Here is a 25995-nt window from a genome sequence, read left to right on the forward strand (position 1 = left end):
AAAAATGTTGAAATATGGCTGAAACCCTCCGTCTATTTACGAAGATTAACTGTCCCAGTGATAAGTTAATGTCCAGGAGCCGCTGCTCGAAGTTTTCAGAGAATAAGAATAGGAAAATCAGCATAAAAAGTAAGCAGAGGCAAGAGCAAGCAGAAAAGCGTCTGCACTGTAAGAAAGCAAATTACAATGCGAGTGTTATAGATGGACACATACTTCATGATACACAGATAAGACATGTGGTTTCCAAATGTAAGATTTAACATTTCTGATTTTAAAATGTGCATAATTGTATTTTATTAATTTTTTACAAAAAACTTAAAACTTTTTAAAATTCTTATTTTACTTATATATATATATATATTAGGGCCGGGACTTTAACGCGTTAATGTTTGTGTCATTAATTAATCTTAATTAACGCGTTAAAAAGATTAACGCATTTTAATCACACTTATTTTTGCCCTGCGGAACGTTTCTCAATGGATGAGTTTCAGGCGTACCGATTATACTGGAGCACCAACTAACGTTCATGACTTCAGACAACAACAAACCACAGTGAACAATAGTCAAACATGAACGAAGAAGCTGATAAGACCGCTTTGGTTGGCCCCGTGGATGGGAAATTTTGTTTTAAAAATGGACGGATGGAAGCGTCGATAGGAGCACGGTTGTATGCAAATTATGCAAAAAGGAATTCGCATATCACCGCAGCACATCAAGCCTCAAGTATCACCTCAATGCAAAACATATAGCAGCTAGCGTGGAAGCTAGCGTGGACGTTAGCCGCGGACTCCGAGTAAAAGGACCCACCCCATAGCTGCCCTCAGAAATCGGGAGCATTTGAAAATGCAAAATTGGGGGGGGGGGGGGGTGCTAGTGGATCGCCGGAGCTGTTAGATTAACATTAACATGCTTATTGTAGTTGTAAGTGCACTTCCTTGCGGCCTGTAGCACCGTCCTTGATGGAGCATATGTGTGGACTGGACCTGCATTTTACAGGAAAGGAGTGAGCAGAGAGTAGAGTAGTTGTCGATTCTTGTTCTGTTTTCTGTGAATATCTGCCTCACCCTCTCAGACTTTGAGTTGCGCGCGCTACTAAAGAGCAGTGTTGGGTGTAACGCGTTACAAAAGTAACGGAGTTACAGTAATATATTACTTTTTGCTGTAACGAAGTAATGTAACGCATTACTAATGAAATGTGGGTAATATATTACCCGTTACAATGCTCAGTAACGCAGTTACAACACATTTTAACCCGAAATTAAATGGTGTTTTGTTTTTTAAGAAGCGAGACATTGCGACACCGGACAAATTGTGCGGGTAGATTAGTAAACCTGGTGTTTACCCTTCAGGCTTCGCGTTGAGATCTTTGGGGAAGTTGAACGTTATGCAACCATTCAAAAAAGAGAACGTAGCGAAAAATAATAACAACAAATTGTGTCAGGTGCGCGTGACCTGCTCCGCTGCGCGTGCATCATTTCCAAAGTGCTTCCACAGCAGTGACACACATCTGATCTGTGGATAATCATTTATACGAAAATGGTTAAAGCAACCATCACTAAACGCCAGCAACACTGCATCTACTGCAGACAGTAGCAACAGGTCAGATGCGGACATCACGTTACCCTCCGTTGTGGACACTAGCTTACTCCCGCCTGACTCGCCGGCCCCGGAGCAGCAGTCTTCGTCGCCCGAAACTACGCCGCCCCTCTGCGGCCCGCAGGTGCCAGGTATATCTAAACAACTACCCGCCTGTACAGTGGGGTAAGGCGGTCATTTTGCAGCTTGTGGTATAAAAATAGACAATGGCTAGAATATTCATGTGAAAATAGTACCATATTCTGACATGCCTGTACAAATGTTGGGTCAAAAATAATGCATACAATAGCACAGATGCCTTCACCACGAATGGCTACAAAAATATCTCATATCCCAAGCTTATTATCAACGAGCTGATGTTGCAGCTGAAATGTTCTCCAGGTCACAAAGTCAACCTCACATGATGATGTGATACCAGTTTTCAAGAGCAGTAAATATTCTCTTCCCAGCGTATATGATGGGACCAAGGTGATGATGTAGTAGGCTACATGGTTTTAATAATACTTTTGCCTTTCAATGTTTGCCATTTCAAATCATGAGCATGGTTTAAATAATATTTGCCTTGATTTACAATATGTTAACCTTCATTATAGTCCTTGACAGCGGTCTGTAGGCTACTGCTGTATTAACAACGTGTCACATGTTAAGAATTTACAATCGGAATCGAGTATTCAACTAAGCCCTGTAATACAAGTTGTTAGTAGCCTTAAGGGCCTACACAGTTGTTATGCTATACCACATTGCCCTTCACTGGATGCATAATGAGCTGCACTAAACTACATTTTAGCATTTAAAATACCTAGCTATTCTTTTGCGGTTATTTTTGTGAAAGTAACTAAAAAGTAACTAAAGTAGTGTAACTCATTACATTTCAGAGACAGTAATATTGTAATGTAACTTATTACTTTCAAAAGAGAGTAATAAGTAATATGTAATATATTACATTTTGGAAGTAACTTGCCCAACACTGCTAAAGAGACGTGTTACCATGGAAACCAAACAATGGTGTAGCTGTATTAAAGTCCGAGTGGAAACAGTCGTGTGTAAATCTGATTTTGTCAGAAATCGGGAGAAATGCGGGAGAAATATGACCCCGGGAGGAAACCGGGAGAGGGTAGTGAAATCGGGAGTCTCCCGCGAAAATCGGGAGGGTTGACAAGTATGATCCACACTCAACCAGATGACTAGTTTCAGGGCCAGGATAACTAAGTCCACGTCTGAAAAAATAACCAGCTCACTGGATTGCACTCGACTGTAGACCACTTGGAGTGGTAGAAGAGAAAGGGCTGCAAAAGGTACTACAGATTGCATCGTCTGACACAACATATGAGCTGCCATGCAGAAAGACAGTGACAAAAAGAATCCAGCAGCTTTATCACAATGAAAAGGAAGATAAAGAGAATTTATTGGAGAAAGCCGAATGTGTTGCCCTGACTGGGGATCATTGGACCTCGGTAAGCAATTCAAATTAACTCTGTGTGACGGCACACTTTATTGACATCTTCTCACTGTTCTCAGGTCAAATATTTATATGCGATTAAAAATGCGATTAATTTCGATTAATTAATTACAAAACCTCTAATTAATTAGATTAATTTTTTTAATCGAGTCCCGGCCCTATATATATATATATATATATATATATATATATATATATATATATATATATATAAAAAAATACTCAGATTTAAAGTTAAGCTCGGATGACATAGGATATTATTTATCAGGAACGAAGGTGCTGGTCAGAGGATTAGTGCTCTATCTTTGATAACTTAATAATTTCATTCAAATAGTTAGACAACATGTCACCGAAAGAAACTAAGTTGAGACCAGACGCAGAGCCAGGCTCAACTGCCGATATCAAGGAAAGGGTAAAAATCAGATCAGATGCTACAACAGTTCCAAATCTTAGACAGAATGCATGGAACCAAATAAAGAAACTGTTGGAACAATGGCAAACGAGAGAATTGATTCCAGCAGATGATCAACCTGGACCAACAAAAGCACATAGAAGAGCAGTACTCGACTATGAGCATGAACAATGCCTACAACAGCTAAATGTATGGAGGGAAGCTGAACAAAGGTTTATAAGAGTTACAAGTCTGATACTCCATCTGGAATATGCCAGCCTATTGGCATACAGCATAAACCTGGTCCAAGTAGCAGACCTGCCAGTGAGGGAAGACATGGCAGAAAAAACAAAAGATGCTCCGGTTAACCAAACTCCGAAGCTGTATCTAAACCTGGCCGAAGTCCCTCCTCCCTTTCCAAATGTTGGTGAAGTCTTGCAGTTGAATGGAGTTTCCACGGACAAAAGTGACAAAGGATTGGAGTATGGAGTAAGAGTGCTAACCAGTAAATCAAAACACCTGATGGAAGAGAACAAACGATTAGAAAAAATCACAGAAGAAAGACAACGAGAAAGACAAACACAAAAGACAGAAATGGAAGCACTACAACTGAGACTCTTGAAGATACAAATAGCTGAGAAAGATACCGAAGCTAATAAAAACAAGAAAGCGGCAAGGCAAATGGCAGCTACATCCGAGATGTCCATAGAACCAGAGAAGGCAGGCCGGACACCTCCAACAGTTCAAACTCAGGTAGTGCCAGAGATTCAGATACAGCATCAACAAAAGGGAAAATGGAGAGGAGAGCAACGATCAAGACGAAGAACAGATGAAGGCTGCTACAAATGTGGTCGGCTGACACATTAGTCCAGAGAGTGTCCGCAGAACAGTGCACCAAACAACGGCCCTCCATGCAGTTACCCCAGGGGAGGTTTCCATGATTACGACAGAGGCAGGGGGTCTCAGGGATGTCAAAGAGGAACAGCATTGCCAAACATGAACCAAATGCACCTGACAGCCTGGTACCAACCACAACAATGAGGAAGCTCAGAGGGCCAGACCACCAGGTGATGCATCTTCAGCACAAGGGTATTTTGCAATCCAGCTTCATTCTGTTACGATTGGGTGAAGCAGGTACAGATGTAGCGATTCATTTCAGAAAGTTTGAAACGCGAGGGCCGTGATTGGTACGTGATCTGCCCTCGCTCAAGGGAAAACCTCCAGCTTGACTTGAGACCGCCCCCGTGATAGATAAATGTAATTATAATGAAGCCAGCTGCAATGGATCATTGATCCACCAGGGGATGCAGTGGGGTTCCACACTGGAGCTCATGTGAAATAAAGTGAGATACAGTATGCTGGATGTACAGCAGAACTTTGTTAAGATCCATATGTCACGGATATCATACTACTGTGCTAAATAAGAGACATGTAATCATTTACAAAACATCACCATGTTGTTATTTAACAAAATAATTTTGTTATTCGAAAAAAACGAACGGGAGGAAATGCAGCCCGGCTCTCGATTTTTAATCCTAATTTAATCATCATCTTCACCACGATCATTTATGTTTATGTTCGCCGAATTGACATGAAATCAATGACACATATGAATATACTGTATTCAACTTCATTAAAACGTTATTAACGTGCCTAAACTCAGTAATTCACCAAAAATATGTATATGTTAATGGAGCTTCGTCGGTCGATCAGGATCCCAAAGTGTAGCGGAGGGATCCTCATCTGGATGAAGGGTGTTATTTTCCCCATAAGGAACAAGTCGCTGCAAATGATCCCGCTTATTACATGGCCACATTCTCAACAAAGTAACGACATGACTCCCAATATTAATTGAAATGCTTTTATGGATTTAGAAAATGTTTTTATTGATTTAAAAAATAGTTGTATGTATTGATTTAAATTGACATGCATCCGCTAAGAAAAATAGTCCGTTGTTACCGTTTTTTAAACAGTCAGAATGAAACGGCAGCTCTCAGCTGTGTATTTACACAACTAATGGCCCATCAACCACAGCTCTCTCCCCCCCTCCCCCCCTGATCTTTCTTCTCCAGCAGCTAAATTAACAGTAGGTTACTCCGAGTGACCATAGACTGTATGTGACAAGCTTACAGTTAGTGACGTAACAACACCATAAAAGCTGGTGGGTTGAAAGCAATACGGGAGGTAAAAATAACTAGAATAATTGTGATTTATTTATTGTGGCTTTTATGTTTTTAGGTATAAAATGTTATGTAATTCAGGCTTATAGTTCACCCTTCTCTAAAAGCCTTCAACAATGACAATATTCACTGTAATTTAATAAATCCTTCCAACACACATTGTAAAAAATAGCCTACTGTAAGTTAAGAAATCATTTCAATATGTACATCTTCTGATGTAACAACAATAACATTATAAATAGTAACATAGCTGAACATGGTATTGCACATTTAGCTTTGAGTGTTACTGACCTGAGATGTTTTTATTACATGAATTAAGGTGACTGAGGCTTTTTAACATACAGGGATGCAAACTCATCAGGTATGAAAAAGGTGACAAGGATCCGAGCCCCCGGCTCCCCCACCCCACGGAATGACAGAGGATTTTAGCAGTCAGAACAACTAAAGCAGCAGTGTTAATAATAACAGAGACGCCAAAGAGTCACATCTAATAGAAATATAAAAGCATTTATTTTAAATTGTGTAGCAGTCAGTTTATAATTTTGGCCGCACTGTTGAGCATCTTGAAAATGTATTTTCGTGACTCTGTGCAAGGCTTAAGTCTTTTTATCTTTATAGCCACATGGTGTAAAGTAACTAAGTTCATAAACTCAACAAGTACTATACTTGGGCACAATTTTGAGATACTTGTACTTTATTTAAGTATTTCAATGTTTTGCTACTTTGTTCTTCTACTCCACTACAGTTCAGAGGTACATGGTGTACTTTGACTCCACTACATGTATTTAATACCTTTAGTTACTTCACAGATCTGGATTAATTAAGTGAAATATAATCAAGTGTTAAATCAGACTTTAGTTCCACCTGGAGTAAATCCACAAGCTACCCTGCAGTATACAAAGTCATTCAAACTAGCTGCACCTTTACCAGCTTTGAGAACACTTTCATGATCAATCATTATAAAACATATCATATCTATTATTCTGAAATGGACCAATCTGCACAATGACTACTTTTACTGTCACTACTTTCACTATATTTTGATGATAATACTTTTCTACTTTTACTTGAGGAACATTTTGAATGCAGGACTTTAACTGTAACAGAGTATTCCTACACTCTGGGACTATTACTTTTACTCAAGTACAAGATCTGAGTACTTCTACTTTTACTCAAGTACAAGACCTGAGTACTTCTACTTTTTACTCTAGTACAAGATCTGTGTGCTTCTACTTTTACTCAAGTACAAGACCTGAGTGCTTCTACTTTTACTCAAGTACAAGATTTGAGTACTACTTTTACTCTAGTACAAGATCTGTGTGCTTCTACTTTTACTCAAGTACAAGATTTGAGTACTTCTACTTTTACTCAAGTACAAGATCTGAGTACTTCTACTTTTACTCAAGTACAATATATACTTATACCACCTCTGTTTATAGCCTATGAAAAAAACTATTAGAAATAGAAGGCTAAAGCTAACGTTAGCAGATAGTGACAATGTATGCTAGCTAGCTAGCTCATCGATTCCTTAAATAATATTGCCACAGAAAAACTTTTCAGTTCACATCACGCTCTGCCGCTCCGACAGGGAGCTCTGCTCTGAACACCTGAACGGCCCGTTCTAACAGCTGTTCACCAGCGGTCCAGTCTGTGCCACAGTGACTCCGGACGCACAGTTAATATTAACGAACGCACCCATAGGTAATGTAGCTGCTGAAGCTAGACCATCATCTCGGAACAGCAGAGCCTTATTATACATCCATGAGCAGAGCCGACAGGCAGGAAGACTCGAGCACACAGCTCGTACTTCATTATAATATATAAAAAAAGAACACCTAACAGCTCACGGCCGCAGATTACTCCGGGTCCCAGCCCCCCCCATACCCCAAAAATATTTGTATTGCAGATCTACATGAATCACACAAACGACTTATTTTGGATTCAAAACGGTGAATTTCGCCGAAAGGTGACAAGTTTGCATCACTGAACATAGACAGAGCACAACTGAAACATAACATCTGAGATGTAACAACATAATACACTTGTGGGGATGCTTGGGATGTGAGGAGTGAGGGACACAGCTTAGAACGGGCGTGTCGCCTGGCAGGACAGGAGAGTGTGTGCACCAGTCTGCCTTGATCTATGAATTCATGTCCGTGACACTCACTGCTGCCCACAGCTGTTTTATAGAAGGAAATTCCTTCACTTCATGAAAGTGTTTTAACCACACACACCTCTACACACACATGACGGGTGTTATTTTCCCCATAAGGAACAAGTCGCTGCAAATTATCCCGCTTATTACACGGCCACATTCTCAACAAAGTAACGACATGACTCCCAATATTAATTGAAATGCTTTTATGGATTTACAAAATGTTTTTATTGATTTAAAAAATAGTTGTATGTATTGATTTAAATTGACATGCATCCGCTAAGAAAAATAGTCCGTTGTTACAGTTTTTTAAACAGTCTGAATGAAACAGCAGCTCTCAGCTTTGTATTTACACAAATGGCCCATCAACCACAGCTCTCTCCCCCCCTCCCCCCTTGATCTTTCTTCTCCAGCAGCTAAATTAACGGTAGGTTACTCTGAGTGACAAGCTTACAGTTAGACACAACACTGTCATTGCAAGTGACCCTCAGTTAGTTGACTTTTATGTTCAACTGCTAAATTCGTTACTGATAAAAAAGGGCTTCTACTGTACCTAATTACCTTAACACTAGAACCGCCAGAGGTTTTTGTATAGGCCTACCTAAACCCGTCAAATCCCGCTGTTAGAATGCAATTTTTAACAACATAGGGTGCTACATAACACACTTTCAGGAAAAGTCACGGACTGGGAGACTTTATTATTTTATTGAAAAAATGTTACATTGCACACACACAACACACATCACACAAATTGACCCGATTGGCGGTTCTAGTGTTAAATAAACTCACTAATTAATGAAACCAGTTCAATATGCATTATTCTTATTCTTATCATTCTTTATGAGCGCAGAAATAGTCTTAAAATCAGATCTGTTTTTTAAATGAAATCTGATAGTTAGCTCTGATCACCTATGATAAATGCGCCGCACCTAATCGCTGGCCATTCAGCCACAGACACTGTTCGATATGGGGGGGAGCTAGGGGGAGCTTGGCTCCCCCGAAGAGGGAGGGAGCTCCCCCGAAGGCTGACTTTGAGATAAATAGGGGGAGCCCAAAACAATCGTGCATATTTGTGTCACACAGATTAGAAATGTTGAGTTTCTGTAAATAACAGTTCTTGAAATAAATAATAGTTATTGTTCATTACAGTTTCTGAATATTTGTTTTATATTTGTGAATATGTCTGGGTGTTGCCATCTGTACGTGGCGGCGCTGCATTCTTACTTACGTTGCTATGGTTATGGCGGTGATGCCGGCGCGGTATTTGAAATGTTCATATTGATATTTTTTTAACTCTGGCTGTGTAATAAAAAAATATGGCAAAACGAAAACAGCCAAGCGTCACAGCTTTTGGATTCACAAGCAAAGAAGCGAAGGAGTCTAAAAATGACAACGTGAACGGAAAACAACTTTTAGTTGGCCGGCTGTAAGCGGCGTTAGGGTCGAGTTTGACAGCTCCACACCGAGGGAGAGGCCTGCCGATGCGCAGCCTGAAGAGGCTTCAACAACGGCCACATCTGCCGGCATAGTGACACAGTCTGTATTAGTAGAAGAGTGTTTTTATAGCAATTGATCGCATCCGCGCTGCTGCGCCAGTCAACAGAGCGTGCGTGTGACATATTTAGTAGCGGGATGTGCTCTGAAAAATAGGGCTCCCCGAAAGCAAATGGGTAATTCGAAAACTGACAGAGCTCCCTCTATACAAATCAAACGGTAGACGGTGTGAAAGCACCTATTGTTTTAAATAATGGTCGGAATGTGACCTGTGAGCCTTCTGAATTACCGTGGGACAGCACATTCTAAACTAAAATGTTCAATCAATAAAGTAACATCTTATCTTATCTTAATAATATCTTCATATTTATAATAATAATAAATCATACAGTATGTGTCCGAAAGGGAGCAGGAGGAAGCAAACACAAAAATATACTGCATATTAAAGCAAACGATTGTAAAGGTTAAAGTATGAGCATAACAAATAAAGAAGTTGAATGTAAACATTTACATTATGATTATTTAATATATAAAGACTATATATTATTGAATTACAAGATTAGATATACTTTAGTTGATCTAAAATATAGATGTGTTCAAATGCTCTTCAAAACACAACTGAAAGTCCATGAAACTTGTCTTTCTGTATTTGTGAATGAAGCGCCATCTCCTGGTTAAAACCTGAAATTGAAAATCTGGCAACGCCCTCTTGGAAAATAGTGGGAGGGCTTAACATTCCTCCATACTGGTCTTTGGCAGGTCGTAGGCAGGAAGCTGTAAGCTGGAGTCCGAAATTCAGTGCAACATCTATAGGAGTCAAATGCAGAATTTAACGAAAAGCGAGCTTTATTAAATAATAAAAGCGGTGGCAAAAAAGGCAGTATCCAAAATCTCCAAAACAAACGAGCAGCACAAGGAACACAGACCATGGAATAACATGGAGGGGAAACAATGAACCGACATGGAACACAGGGGAAGACTAGACTAAATACACAGAAGGGTAATCACAGGACAAGACACAGCTGGGCAGGGGAGGGAAAAACACAAGGGCAACAGGTGAACACAGTGAGACAATCAGACACACCAGGGAAACTAACGACAGGGAGGAGGACCAGACAAAACACAAGGAGGAAGACAAAACACCGAATGAACAGACTAACAAAACCCATAACCAGACAGACAACACTAAAACCGTGACATAAACCTAGGAGTGTGACACATAGAGCCATATCTGTCACCACAGGAGGGAGAGGTTTTAAAAGATAGGGAGTATCATATTGCAATTACACATAAAGCATCCACAGAGTAGTAGAAGATTAAGACATAGTTGAACATTTAGCAGACTATTTTTGTTATTATAAGAAGGATAGAGATTACGAGTGATGTTGTTCCCCCACACAGGAAACTATTGTGTCCACACAGCTAGTGAGGTCAAGACGAGGGGTTTCCACCTAAAACAGGAAGAGGAAAAACCTAGTACTCGCCCAAGACGGGGGATCCTTACCAAGTCCTCCTGTTTACACCGACTGCAGTTCAAGGGGCGACGATACACCTGACGTGGAGCTGTTGAGACCTGAAAAACAGAAACTCGATTCTGCTGTGGTGAAGTCTGGCTACAAAGGGAGGTGTCCGATAGGGTCGCTTGTCTCAAACCAGTGAAGAAGTCAACAAGAACCCAGCAGAATTAGAGAGTGACTGTTAGCGGGAGAACAGTGACGGAGCGACAGAGACTGGCCCAAAATGTACCAGCCAGTATAGATAGACCCTGTCAGAAGACCGGGGCTGTGTTTAAAGGGGAATTTCATTTATTGTCAGTTGAAGTGTAGTTTTTTAGTCAAACGATTATGTGATTTATGGAGTCAGATTACATTTTCTCATGAACACATTTTTTAATCCGTCTGAAGTGTCTGTAATAAGGCATGAGCTGCAAACTAAATAACATAACGCTGATTGAGAGCTTGGAGGAAGAAGTTGTAGGGTTTTTACAACAGTTTCAAGAATCAGTTTTTATTTATTTATTCTTGAGTGACTTTACTGATTTATAATGTAATGCGTAAGGCAATATCTCATTTTGAGTGAGGAGCACCAACCCTTCATGTTCTCCTGCATGTAACTCTCTGTGAGAATAGTTCGTATTTTCCCTGTAGTTTAGACAAATATTATTTTATCATATGCTAGTTCAGCAGTATCAACCAATCCTCTAATCCTAGAATTATTGAGACGCATTAGCGAAACCAGAGGTATTGTTTTTCGCAGCAACAATGATGCATAATACCATGACAAAAGCCATTATTGAAACAAGTAAACTATTTTTGTGCTAATGGCAGATTTTTAGTGAATATGCATTTATACCATCAGAAAGCCATACATCATACGATATTTTTTGTAGGCCTTATGGGTACACGGAGAATTTATATTTATTTAATGCAACTTTATGGGTTTTGCATGTCCTGTTCAGAATAGGGTAATCATTGCAATATTAATTGAGCATGTTATGCTCAAAGGAGGGAGTGTCATGATTATACAGATATGTTTATTTCGGTGACGTAGTAGTTAATACATAATAACATGTAGTTAACAATAGGTCTCATAACAACAAAAGGTATGCCAAAGCTTGGGCGTCGTCCAAGGAGGGAGTGGTCCAGTTTTAGATATTAGACAAATAGAAGTGGATGAATATGTCAGAGCTCTGAGTGATATTATCCAAGTTTTGTCTACACAGGCTAGGAAAGCTACAGAGATACCAGACGAGACACCAGAAGAGACTCCTGTTCGGCCAGGTGATTGGGTGAGGGTGAAAGTTCACAACAGACAGTGAGCTGATCCCGGTGGACGGAACCGTGAGAAGTTGTAGCAAATTTCACACGCGCTCCGGTTTAAAAGTAAAGAAAAAGGAGCAAATTGACACCACCTCACACATTGTCACCCTTCACTGGTAACTTCCAGAACATTATTGGGAGTTAGGACTGATTTGGCAGAGCTGGAACAAAACAATACATAGAAATAAGATAAAGATAGAAACAGCTCAAAAGACGAATTGTCTATAGATTTTTATAGTTTGTAGACTAAAGTGAAAATCTATTTTTTATTTTTGTATACGTTATTTTTGTACTCATCATTTAAATTATGTAACTGACACAACCAGGGATAAAATAGAGATTATGTCAAGAACAAAGCCAAAGCAATTGTGGGGTCCCCTAGGGATAAGAGTCAGAATAGCATTGTTGATTGTGCTCATTACACTTGGCACCATCCTGGTTGGATGGGGAGTCAGTGTGAGAAAAAGTTTTTAGAGAGTACTTGTCCATGGACAAGTGAGTTTGGCAATTTACTTGTCCGAATAAATTTTTCACTTGTCCAGAATGGACAAAAATTGGGGCCACTGGAATCTTCTTCTTCGCCATCGTAGTTTACATTTTTCCCACGGTTTTTACGACACCGCTAACGTAAGTGAGCGGTACGATTTTACTGCATCACACATAGGGTTGGGTATCGTTTGGATTTTAACGATTCCGGTTCTGCTTTTCAATTCCGATTATTTTCGGTTCTCGATTCCGGTTCTTTGACAAACTGGAAGAAAAATATATTTATGAAAACATTAAGTCACATCTGTATTCCTATTTACAAATCACTTCATACTGTTGAATTTCATTACGTTTATTGAATACAATTATATAAAAATAATCTCTGCATTGTTTAGTTAGTTCTAAGTGGTGCAGTTTGAGAATGTACAATTGGCCCAGTCTCCTCTGATGTTACACTGCAACCTGCCTGTGAGACAGAGTCCAACCACACAGTCTTTGTGTCCAACACATGTCATGCAACACACATGCTGCAACCTGCCTGTGAGACAGAGTCCAACCACACATTTCCAACACATAGGCCTAATAATAATAATAATAATAATAATAATAATACATTATATTTATAGCCTATAGCTGTAGCGCTTTTCTACAACTCAAAGAAGCTTGCACGCTTACACATGTCCTGCAATACACATGCTGCAGCTGCCCAGCTGCTCACTGTTTGTAAAAGTAAATAAATAGTATGTTCATTTCAATAATGTACTTTCTATACCCTGCTTCATAAACAAAACCGACATCCCTGTGCTCCTCCGAGTCTGGGGGTCCGGGGATGTCAGGTCAGCGCGAGGACACAGACAGGGAGGCTGCTTTACTTCATAAAGGAAATGGCGGTCAATATTAACAACACAGGAGCTAAAACGCTTAATAATCTTCATTACGCGTGAAGTATTATTTCAATTATTGGAAGTATTAAAGTAACGTATTAGGGCAGAGAGTTTGATACAGCGTATTTCTAGTATATTAATTGTTATGTCACCTTATTCTTTCATGTGTGGGTACTAAATGGCTACAAACATTGTGGAGAAATTAGCTTAAACATGTTTTGTTACTCTGTATGAAAAAGGAGCAGTTGTGGATGACAGGAGACATTCTCCCTTAGATACAGTATGTCAAATATCAGGGAAATCTACATATCTTAAAAATATATGTGTGTTTAATTACTTTGTATCAATAATAAGCAGTATGTGTAAAAGAAGCTGGAAATATGCAATGTGAAACCTTTGATTTGAAGTAAAGATGTGAACAATAGCTCAAGTGGCTGGAAAGGCTGCAGGACAAATGAGTGTGTTTTCTCTATACTGGGCAGTAGTATTATTCATCCCGCTTCCATCACATTAGTATGCATAGAAAGTGACAGGTGCTGTGACAGGTCACACCTCTCCCTACTTATGCTAATGAGCTAAGTCCCGCCTCCCCTTTGTTCGAGGTGTGAGATCTCAAGTAGGTGTGATATCCCAAGTAGGTGTGAGATCCGTCGATAGGAGGGGGGTGATGTGTATTCACAGGTGTGAAAAGCCCCCACTGTTGCGCCTTATGGTGTATAATAAAAAATGTTTCAATTACATTAGTATGCATAAAAAGTGACAGGTTGGCCCGCCCCCAAGTCTATTAAAACAAAATGCCGCTTCCATCACATTAGTATGCATAAAAGTGACAGAAGGGCCCGCCCCAATTATGTGATGTCAGAAGACCGAAGGGGTGGAGTGAGATAAAAAAAAAAGAACCCTGTGCAGATAAAAAGCCAGTCATTTCCAATCATCAAGTCATCTTTCCAAAAAGAAAAAATGGCCAAGAGACGCCTCAATATGGGTTTAATCAGCGAGACGCCTGTGACAACTTACCGCCATCCGTCCGGAGCGCCAATCAAGAAACGGATGCAGTATCTGTGCCGGGTTCAAACACCTCCGGTCGAAGATCTTGAAGAGAAATGGCTTCTGGAAAATGAACATGTTTGGGGATAGGTATTCAACTATATGGCGAATGAACTGCATTTCTACAATCTGAAGAATGGAGAAACGTATGGACCCCACAGTGTTAAAGCAACGTTGACCTCAACAGATTGGGCTGTGTTAACTCTGGTGTCTTCCAGAGATCTCCACGCAACCATTGTATCGGAAGAAGTAGTGCATCAAGAAAACACTGTGGAACCAGCGGTGTACAAGATATGTGCAACAAAAAGCAAAGAAACGCAAACAAAAAGCGAGATCAAAGAAGAGTTTTCACCGTTACCCCTCAATGTGGAGGAAGAAGAAGGAAATATCCCCCCGCCGCCAGAAGTGAAAAGAGTCCTGACAAGCACCGTCTGGGAAATTAAAAGCGGACCATCTGGGCGATGGTATTACCGCGCAAGCCGTTTGCTGACGCAGGGGGGAGGGGTTCTCTCTAAAACACAGTGTCCTGCCATCTCTCTCTGTTTCTGCTGATGTGTAAAATATACAAAATAACGTTTTATATACTTACTCTCTTGTTAAAAGGTGATGAAGTTTGTAGCGTAAGCCAGCCATCAGTGTTCTAGTTTTAAGGATCGAAGGATCCAATGTATTTTTTAAATGGAGCAGAAATAGAGCTAGTCTCTCAGTGCAAGTATCTTGAACAGGGAGTGTCATATTGGACTAGCACTTGACTTTTTAAGAAACATATCCAGAAAGTATCCAATACCATTAAATTCAACTTGCAACATTTTAAACAAATTAGACCTTTTTCTTAACTGTCAATGCTGCAAAGTCATACCTCCACTGTATGATTCTATCCCACATTGAATACTGTTTTACAAACTGGTCGTTTGCTTGTGCCACACACCTGAAACCCATAGAGCAGCTGTTCAAGAGAGCTATCCAGGTGTTTGACAGAAAGCCACAGTCATACCACCACTGTACCATCCTTGAATATGCTGCTCATGCTCTTTCTGCATATCATGTATTTATTTTTGCTGTATGTATATATATAAATGTCATGTTCTTATACGCTGTATGTGACGGAACTATAGATGGAAATTAGTTCAAAGCTAAAATCCGGCTTGTTTACACTTGTAAGCATTATATTTGTTTTAAAGTGTTCATCAATGTGCACTACGGTAGCCCTGAAGAAAATTAAACATTAAAATATGTTATCGATGTCCCCATTCCCAGTTTGTTTTGGGAATAATTGCGATGTTTACTATGTTTTTGGTAGCTCTTAACAAAACAGAATTTTTGTAAAAGACTGCGACTCTAAAAGGCAAGTTTGTGATTTTAACACTGTTTCGATGAAACAATACATTATACAATATTACGACTTTTTGCCATATTTTTAACAAAATCTTTTTTTTTTTTGGTTGTAGGGCTTCAAGATGTTTTGCATGTCATGCATAAACATGGTGTCATCTTTTTCCTTGAAAAATACGTGCTGCCCGTTTTACAAAACAAGTTATTTTTCTGCTTCTTCATCCTCTGAATTGTCCTCCCCCGTCCCTCTTCCTTCAGCCAGCACAACAAGAATCAAGGTGGATCTGTAAAATGAAACACCTCTTCCCAAAGCGTGACGTCCCTATTGAGAGCATGAGTATAGGGCAGTAGGGTCTAAACCAATTTGCCAGATATACTAACATGCAAGAACGTATGGTATGTTTGAAGACTAACCATTTATCCAGTTCAAGCTGTCTTTAAGATGTGACATTGCGCTCTGACTATCCCCCGTAAAATCGTGACAAACTATTACTTATTCTTAAATTTGACCTCTTGCTGCTTGGTTGAAAATGATAAATGAAAAAATAACTTTAAAAAAAAAAGACTCAAACAGCGAGGGACATTATACTGGTGAAAAAACTCTCAACGACGATGTTCAGTAAACGATCAATCAAAATCGAAGGATCCAATGTATTTTTAAATGGAGCAGAAATAGAACTAGTCTCCCAGTGCAAGTATCTTGAACAGTGAGTGTCATATTGGAACTCGAACTTGACTTTTTAAGAAACATATCCAGAAAGTATCCAATACCATTAAATTCAACTTGCAACATTTTAAACAAATTAGACCTCTTTCTTAACTGTCAATGCTGGAAAGTCATACCTCCACTGTATGATTCTATCCCACATTGAATACTGTTTTACAAACTGGTCGTTTGCTTGTGCCACACACCTGAAACCCATAGAACAGCTGTTCAAGAGAGCTATCCAGGTGTTTGACAGAAAGCCACAGTCATACCACCACTGTACCATCCTTGAAAATCACAATTTCTTGAGTTTTTGACATTTTTATGTCTTTTAAAAGTATGTGTTTTTAAAAAAATTATATTTACATGGGCTGGCACCCCTCCCCTTGGGGGAATTCATCCACAGAAAACACACAGGACGCAGCACTAGGTCAGAAACCAGAGGAGACTGTGAAGTCCACCACAGACGGACCACCTTTGGACAAAATGTCCTCTCCATTAAAGGCAGCTCATTGTGGAATAGCCCCCCAACTGAGATACGGGATTGTCCCACTCTCAATAGTTTTAAAGGTCAACTTAAAGAATGCTTGAGCAACAAACAGACGTGTAATCACCGCTAAATAAATGCACTTTAACACAGGGGTATCTCCTCTTGCACTTTTATGTAGTGCTTTTGATCTTATCTTGCACTTTATATATCATAGCTGCTACATTGTACTGCCATGTGGTAAATGCTTGTATGCTGCTCATGCTCTTTCTGCATATCATGTATTTTATTTTTGTTGTATATATATATATATAAATGTCATGTTCTTATATGCTGTATGTGACGGGACTACAGATGGAAATTAGCTCAAAGCTAAAATCCGGCTCATTTGCACTTGTAAGCATTATTTTTGTTTTAAAGTTTTCATCAATGTGCACTACGGTAGCCCTGAAGAAAATTAAACATTAAAATATGTTATCGATGTCCCCATTCCCAGTTTGTTTTGGGAATAATAGCGATGTTTACTATGTTTTGGTAGCTCTTAACAAAACAGAATTTTTGTAAAAGACTGCGACTCAAAAAGGCAAGTTTGTGATTTTAACACTGTTTCGATGAAACAATACATTATACAATATTACGACTTTTTGCCATATTTTTAACACAATATACTTGTACCTTTTTTTTTTTTTTGTGGTTGTAGGGCTTCAAGATATTTTGCATGTCATGCATAAAAACGGTGTCATCTTTTCCTTGAAACTGACGTGCTGCCCGTTTTACAAAACAAGTTATTTTTCTGCTTCTTCATCCTCTGAATTTTCCTCCCCCGTCCCTCTTCCTTCAGCCAGCACAACAAGAATCAAGGTGGATCTGTGAAATGAAACACCTCTTCCCAAAGCGTGACTTCCCTATTGAGAGCATGCGTCAAGGGCAGTAGGGTCTAAACCAATTGGTCAGATCTTTATCCAGTTCAAGCTGTCTTTAAGATGTGACATTGCGCTCTGACTATTTCCCGTGAAATGGTGACAAACTATTACTTATTCTTAAATTTGACCTCTTGCTGCTTGGTTGAAAATGATAGTTGAAAAATAACTTTTAAAAAAAAGACTCAAACAGCGAGGGACATTATACTGGTGAAAAAAACTCTCAATTCTACAGATGACTCCCCCCACTCAACGCAATAAGTCCCTCCCTCCACTCAACAAAGCATCTAAAACTAAGGACCCCACTAAGACAACAGTTTGAAAACTAGCTATGGATCTGAGAAAAACCAAGTCTCCCCCCGTGAGTTGCAGCCAGGAACAAACTCCTGGACTACCATCATCACCACCATTCTGGACACCCGAATCTTGCAGTACTACTGCTGCTTATTTTGCTCCTTGGGCCAAGACGTCTCTGTTTATGGACCCAGTGAAATCAGTGTTGGTTGATATTGTGGAGGGGGTGATACATCGGTACAGAGAAGAAATATGCAACGGATGCCGAGTCAGTCACTCCGGCCAGACACAACACGATTGTCTGAATGACATGCCCGATTACAACGCGTTAATGAAAAGACTCTGGCTCACCGACTTCATTGCTGAGATCGACCAGACTCTTATTGATAAAGAAATTTTCACGGATGATTGGAGGATCCAAGGCGCTTCGGAGGCTTTTCTGCACAATGTCAAAAATTGTAGACGCCTCAAGGAGAGACTTGAAAAGATCCATGCCGAGTTGGATGGAGAAGAAGAAGACTAATAACCTGCGGTTGGTTGAAGCCAGGGATTTTTTCTTTTTCGATACATTGACTTTTTCTTTAAAGTAAAATAAAAATGGGGAACTACTATGCAAAACGCTCGGTATATATTGATCAGAATGTAGTCAATACCCTTTTAATAAGTGTGGTGATGAGGACGATTGAAAACAGAGTGAATAGTGATCCCCGTGTAAACAGAATGGCTGAAGTTTGTAAACTAGAAGACATTTTGGATATCGTTCGTTCTGGCAGTACTATTCCTGGTCGTTGGGAAACGATTGTAAACGAAACATTTAAAGTGGTCCTGGAATCTTCATTTTCCGAAACATTCTGTAACATTACCGAAGAAATGAAACAAACATCAAAAGTGTATCATGTGCTCTCATTGTATGCTCTGTTTGTAGATGTAATGCATCTTTGTGTAAAAAACAGCATACACATGAATATTTTGACTGAAGTGAAAAAAATCCATCATGATATTTCCAGTAATCTGGGGAATTCTAAGCTGGAGATGGTCCTGGGGATGTTACAATCAGTATAACTATTGATTTTGTGTGTGAAATGTTTTAAATGTAAATAGGACATTTAAAAAAAAAAAAATTAAAAAAAGTGTTTTTTACATTTTAAAAACTGTTGTCTTCATTATAGCAAGGGGAGCGTGTCTGATACATGTGTATTACAGTCCTTCACATGCACTGTTGTCTTCATTATAACAAGGGGAGGGTAACAGTGAAGATGTATGATACATGTGTATTGAAACGTGCGTATTATACCCCCACAGAAACACAGAAACATGGAAACACAGAAACACAGAAACACCGAGACACAGAAACACCGAGACACAGAACTACAGAAACACAGAAACACAGAAACACCGAGACACAGAAAACACTGAAACCACTGAAACACTGAAAAAACACAGAAACACTGAAACACCGACACACAGAAACACCGAGACACAGAACTACAGAAACACAGAAACACCGAGACACAGAAGCACAGAAACACAGAAACACATAAACACAGAAAACACAGAAACACAAAAAACAGGCTTGTGTGCTAGTATGGTTTTTGAATAAACACATCAGTATTTTAAAAAGCCAAATAGTATCAGCCTCCCATCGACTTTTTAAAATAGTGATGTGTTTATTCAAAAACCATACTAGCACACAAGCCTGTTTTTTGTGTTTTCAGTGTTTTCGGTGTTTCTGTTTGTCGGTGTTTTTGTGTTTCTGTGTTTCTGTGTTTTCTGTGTTTATGTGTTTCTGTGGTTCTGTGTTTCTGTGTTTTCTGTGTTTCTGTGTGTTGGTGTTTCAGTGTTTTTATGTTTCTGTGTTTTCTGTGTTTTTGTGTTTTTGTGTTTCTGTGTTTTCTGTGTTTTTGTGTTTCTGTGTTTTTGTGTTTCTGTGGTTCTGTGTGTCGGTGTGTCTGTGTTTCAGTGTTTTTGTGTTTCTGTGTTTCTGTGTTTTCTGTGTTTCTGTGTTTCTGTGTCTCTGTGGTTCTGTGTCTCGGTGTTTCTGTGTTTCTGTGGTTCTGTGTCTCTGTGTTTCTGTGTTTCTGTGTGTCGGTGTTTCTGTGTTTTTTCAGTGTTTCAGTGGTTTCAGTGTTTTCTGTGTTTCTGTGTTTCTGTGTTTCCATGTTTCTGTGTTTCTGTGGGGGTATAATACGCACGTTTCAATACACATGTATCATACATCTTCACTGTTACCCTCCCCTTGTTATAATGAAGACAACAGTGCATGTGAAGGACTGTAATACACATGTATCAGACACGCTCCCCTTGCTATAATGAAGACAACAGTTTTTAAAATGTAAAAAACACTTTTTTTTATTAGTATTTTTTAAAATGTCCTATTTACATTTAAAAAATTTCACACACAAAATCAATAGTTATACTGATTGTAACATCCCCAGGACCGTCTCCAGCTTAGAATTCCCCAGATTACTGGAAATATCATGATGGAGTTTTTTCACTTCAGTCAAAATATTCATGTGTATGCTGTTTTTGACACAAAGATGCATTACATCTACAAACAGAGCATGCAATGAGAGCACATGATCCACTTTTGATGTTTGTTTCATTTCTTCGGTAATGTTACAGAATGTTTCGGAAAATGAAGATTCCAGGACCACTTTAAATGTCTCGTTTACAATTGTTTCCCAATGACCAGGAATAGTACTGCCAGAAAGAACGATATCCAAAATGTCTTCTAGTTTACAAACTTCAGCCATTCTGTTTACACGGGGATAACTATTCACTCTGTTTTCAATCGTCCTCATCACCACACTTATTAAAAGGGTATTGACTACATTCTGATCAATATATACAGAGCGTTTTGCATAGTAGTTCCCCATTTTTATTTTACTTTAAAGAAAAAGTCAATGTATCGAAAAAGAAAAAAATCCCTGGCTTCAACCAACCGCAGGTTATTAGTCTTCTTCTTCTCCATCCAACTCGGCATGGATCTTTTCAAGTCTCTCCTTGAGGCATCTACAATTTTTTGAGATTGTGCAGAAAAGCCTCCGAAGCGCCTTGGATCCTCCAATCATCCGTGAAAATGTCTTTATCAATAAGAATCTGGTCGATCTCAGTAATGAAGTCGGTGAGCCAGAGTCTTTTCATTAACGCGTTGTAATTGTTTCTGAAGAAACAATCGGGCATGTCATTCAGACAATCGTGTTGCCTCTGGCCGGGGTGACTGACTCGGCATCCGTTGCATATTTCTTCTCTGTACCGATCTATCACCCCTCCACAATATCAACCAACACTGATTTCACTGTGTCCATAAACAGAGACGTCTTGGCCCAAGGAGCAAAATAAGCAGCAGTAGTATTGCAAGATTCGGGTGTCCAGAATGGTGGTGATGATGGTAGTCCAGGAGTTTGTTCCTGGCTGCAACTCGCGGGGGGAGACTTGTTTTTTCTCAGATCCATAGCTAGTTTTCAAACTGTCGTCTTAGTGGGGTCCTTAGTTTTAGATGCTTTGCTGAGTGGAGGGAGGGACTTATTGCGTTGAGTGGGGGGAGTCATCTGTAGAATTGAGAGTTTTTTCACCAGTATAATGTCCCTCGCTGTTTGAGTCTTTTTTTTTTTAAAGTTATTTTTCAACTATCATTTTCAACCAAGCAGCAAGAGGTCAAATTTAAGAATAAGTAATAGTTTGTCACGATTTGACGGGGAATAGTCAGAGCGCAATGTCACATCTTAAAGACAGCTTGAACTGGATAAATGGTTAGTCTTCAAACATACCGTACATTCTGCATGTTAGTATATCTGGCCAATTGGTTTAGACCCTACTGCCGAAGACGCATGCTCTCAATAGGGAAGTCACGCTTTGGGAAGAGGTGTTTCATTTCACAGATCCACCTTGATTCTTGTTGTGCTGGCTGAAGGAAGAGGGACGGGGAGGAAAATTCAGAGGATGAAGAAGCAGAAAAATAACTTGTTTTGTAAAACGGACAGCACGTCAGTTTCAAGGAAAAGATGACACAGTGTTTATGCATGACATGCAAAATATCTTGAAGCCCTACAACCACAAAAAAAAAAAGGTACAAGTATATTGTGTTAAAAATATGGCAAAAAGTCGTAATATTGTATAATGTATTGTTTCATCGAAACAGTGTTAAAATCACAAACTTGCCTTTTAGAGTCGCAGTCTTTTACAAAAATTCTGTTTTGTTAAGAGCTACCAAAACATAGTAAACATCGCAATTATTCCCAAAACAAACTGGGAATGGGGAGATCGATAACATATTTTAATGTTTAATTTTCTTCAGGGCTACCGTATTGCACATTGATGAACACTTTAAAACAAAAATAATGCCTACAAGTGTAAATGAGCCGGATTTTAGCTTTGAGCTAATTTCCATCTATAGTCCCGTCACATACAGCATATAAGAACATGACATTTATATATATATATATATTAGGGCCGGGACTTTAACGCGTTAATTAAAATTAATTAATTACACAAAAATTAACGCATTTTAATCGCACTTATTTTTGCACCGCGGAACGTTTCTCACTGGATGAGTTTCAGGGCAAACGATTATACTGGAGCACCAACTAACGTTCATGACTTCAAACAACAACAAACCACAGTGAACAATGGTCAAACGTGAACGAAGAAGCTGATGAGACCGCTTTGGTTGGCCCCGTGGATGGGACATTTTGTTTTAAAAAACGGACGGATGGAAGCATCGATAAGAGCACGGTTGTTTGCAAATTATGCAAAAAGGAATTTGCATATCACCGCAGCACATCAAGCCTCAAGTATCACCTCAATGCAAAACATATAGCAGCTAGCGTGGAAGCTAGCGTGGACGTTAGCCCGACTCGGAGTACAAGGACCCACACCCAATTCGCGTTGATCAAACAGTGGCCTATGCAACAGAGAGATTTTATTTTTCATCAGGATATTGGAAGAATAGGAGGGATTGAGGTCAATCACTGGCACTTTTTTATTTTATTTTAAATGGTACACTTTATGTTGAACTATTTATTACGTTGTTGGTGCAACTGGCACTTTATGTTGAACTGTTTATTGTTTTGGCCAAGGTTATTGAGAGAGTTGGACTGAAATTGATTAGATTTTTTAAATCAACTGTTGGTAAATCAACAAAGTCTATTATGGCCTCTGAAGCAACAGAGAGATGTTTTCTAATAGTCAGGGTTTCCAATGTTCTGAATGTACTCGAAAGTATTGTGTTTTACTTAAAAAACAAAGTGTTATAGTTTACAGAAAGTCTACCTACCTATAGGCTACCTGAATCTCTGAAATGTACTATATTCCTAAATATGCTATTGCTACACTTTATGTCAAAAATTGCACTTTTCTGTTGGTCTTTGTTAAGTACCACCTTGAAAAAAATAAACAATGTTTTGTTGCTTAAGCTTATGTATTCAGTCATTATTCAATGGTATACTAAAATCCATGTGAAAAAAATTGCTTCTCACTGTTCTCAGGTCAAATATTTATATGTGATTAAAAATGCGATTAATTGCGATTAATTAATTACAAAGCCTGTAATTAATTAGATTAATTTTTTTAATCGAGTCCCGGCCCTAATATATATATATATATATATATATATATATATATACAGCAAAAATAGATACATGATATGCAGAAAGAGCATGAGCAGCATACAAGCATTTACCACATGGCAGTACAATGTAGCAGCTATGATATATAAAGCGCAAGATAAGATAAAAGTGCTACATAAAGTGCAAGAGGAGATACCCCTGTGTTAAAGTGCATTTATTTAGCGGTGATTACACGTCTGTTTGTTGCTCAACCATTCTTTAAGTTGACCTTTAAAACTATTGAGAGTGGGACAATCCCGTATCTCAGTTGGGGGGCTATTCCACAATGAGCTGCCTTTAATGGAGAGGACATTTTGTCCAAAGGTGGTCCGTCTGTGGTGGACTTCACAGTCTCCTCTGGTTTCTGACCTAGTGCTGCGTCCAGTGTGTTTTCTGTGGATGAATTCCCCCAAGGGGAGGGGGGCCAGCCCATGTAAATATATATTTTTTTAAAACACATACTTTTAAAAGACATACAATTGTCAAAAACTCAAGAAATTGTGATTTTCAAGGATGGTACAGTGGTGGTATGACTGTGGCTTTCTGTCAAACACCTTGATAGCTCTCTTGAACAGCTGTTCTATGGGTTTCAGGTGTGTGGCACAAGCAAACGAGCAGTTTGTAAAACAGTATTCAATGTGGGATAGAATCATACAGTGGAGGTATGACTTTGCAGCATTGACAGTTAAGAAAAGGTCTAATTCGTTTAAAATGTTGCAAATTGAATTTAATGGTATTGAATACTTTCTGGATATGTTTCTTAAAAAGTCAAGTGCGAGTCCAATATGACACTCCCTGTTCAATATACTTGAACTGGGAGACTAGTTCTATTTCTGCTCCATTTAAAAATACATTGGATCCTTCGATTTTGATTGATCGTTTACTGAACATCGTCGTTTGCATTAACATGCATACTGTTTTTGTTGTACTCATACTGTCAATATGCAGATTGTGTCATATAGCTTTAGATAGAATGTTTTTTCTTCCTCTTTGCATAATTTGCATCCACAATCCTTTGCCAGTAGGTGTTTCCACAGTCCTTGCGGTTTTCCAATTGTTCAACTAATTGGGAGCTACTGTAAGCTATTTTTATTTGCATTTTAGCACATTACTTCCTGCAGTGATTCAGAAAGTATTGTGTTTGGGCTTTTTATTGTGAAAGGGAGAACACTACTCAGAACCAGACATAATTTCATAGAGAAAGCAAGTCTTATAGGGAGCCAATTTAAATGCTAATGTCGTCTTTATTGTACATCCATTTCAAATTTGTGCAATCAACTACTTCATTATGATAAGTTGTCTACAGCCACTTTAAATGCAATCAAATGTATATTTCTAAGTGCTTACAACTTAAAAAATATTTACGTACAAATGACTGTATATTGAATATATTTCTGTACCCAGTGTTGAACAGGACCCAAACCTTTGAGAGATGAAAAAGGACACATCTGCTTTAATCAACTGCCAAGTAGTCAAGTCTGCATTTGTGTCTGTTCATTTGTAAAACGTGGAATTCGGTTTCTTTTTAATGGCCTAGGCGGATTTTGGCTTTTTTCTCTTGCCAAGATACTTTTAGACACACTTTGAGGTATGCAAAACCTTAAAACTAGAACACTGATGGCTGGCTTACGCTGCAAACTTCATCACCTTTTAACAAGAGAGTAGGTATATAAAACGTTATTTTGTATATTTTACACATCAGGAGAAACAGAGAGATAGATGGCAGGAAGGGGGGAGACAGTCTCCCCCCACCTTTACAGACACTGTGTTTTAGAGAGAACCCCTCCCCCCTCTGTCTAGTGATAAGATGGCAGGAAGGGGGGGAAGAGGGGGCAGGGCCTGGCTCACACACACACACACAAACACACACACACACACACACACACACACACACACACACACACACACACACACCAAAAGGCCTGACATAGGACGAGGTAAGGGTGACAGTAAGGGAGTGTGTGACTAACTTTTGACGAGGAAGGTGCTTTCTTTGTTCTGACCAGCCCCAATCTGCATACTCTGTCTGAATACATTGAGAGTTACTTTTGACTCTAACAGTGTTCCACTGGAGTCATAGCTTTCTGAATTTATTTCTTAGCAGCAATTCGGTTTCTTTTTAATGGCCTAAGCGAATTT

General features: G+C 39.1%; 1 protein-coding gene across 1 annotated transcript in view; it reads left to right on the forward strand.

Annotated features, from left to right (window-relative positions):
• Window positions 1-25995, forward strand: part of LOC307038811 (uncharacterized protein) — a gene marked incomplete at its 5' end in the record, with an annotated part of 71043 nt that overhangs the window by 1505 nt on the left and 43543 nt on the right. The gene's annotated exons all lie outside the window — the stretch shown is intronic.

The sequence above is a fragment of the Notothenia rossii genome, assembly GCF_949606895.1.
Source record: "Notothenia rossii genome assembly, chromosome: 5".
In the NCBI taxonomy this organism is placed as follows: Eukaryota; Metazoa; Chordata; class Actinopteri; order Perciformes; family Nototheniidae; genus Notothenia; species Notothenia rossii.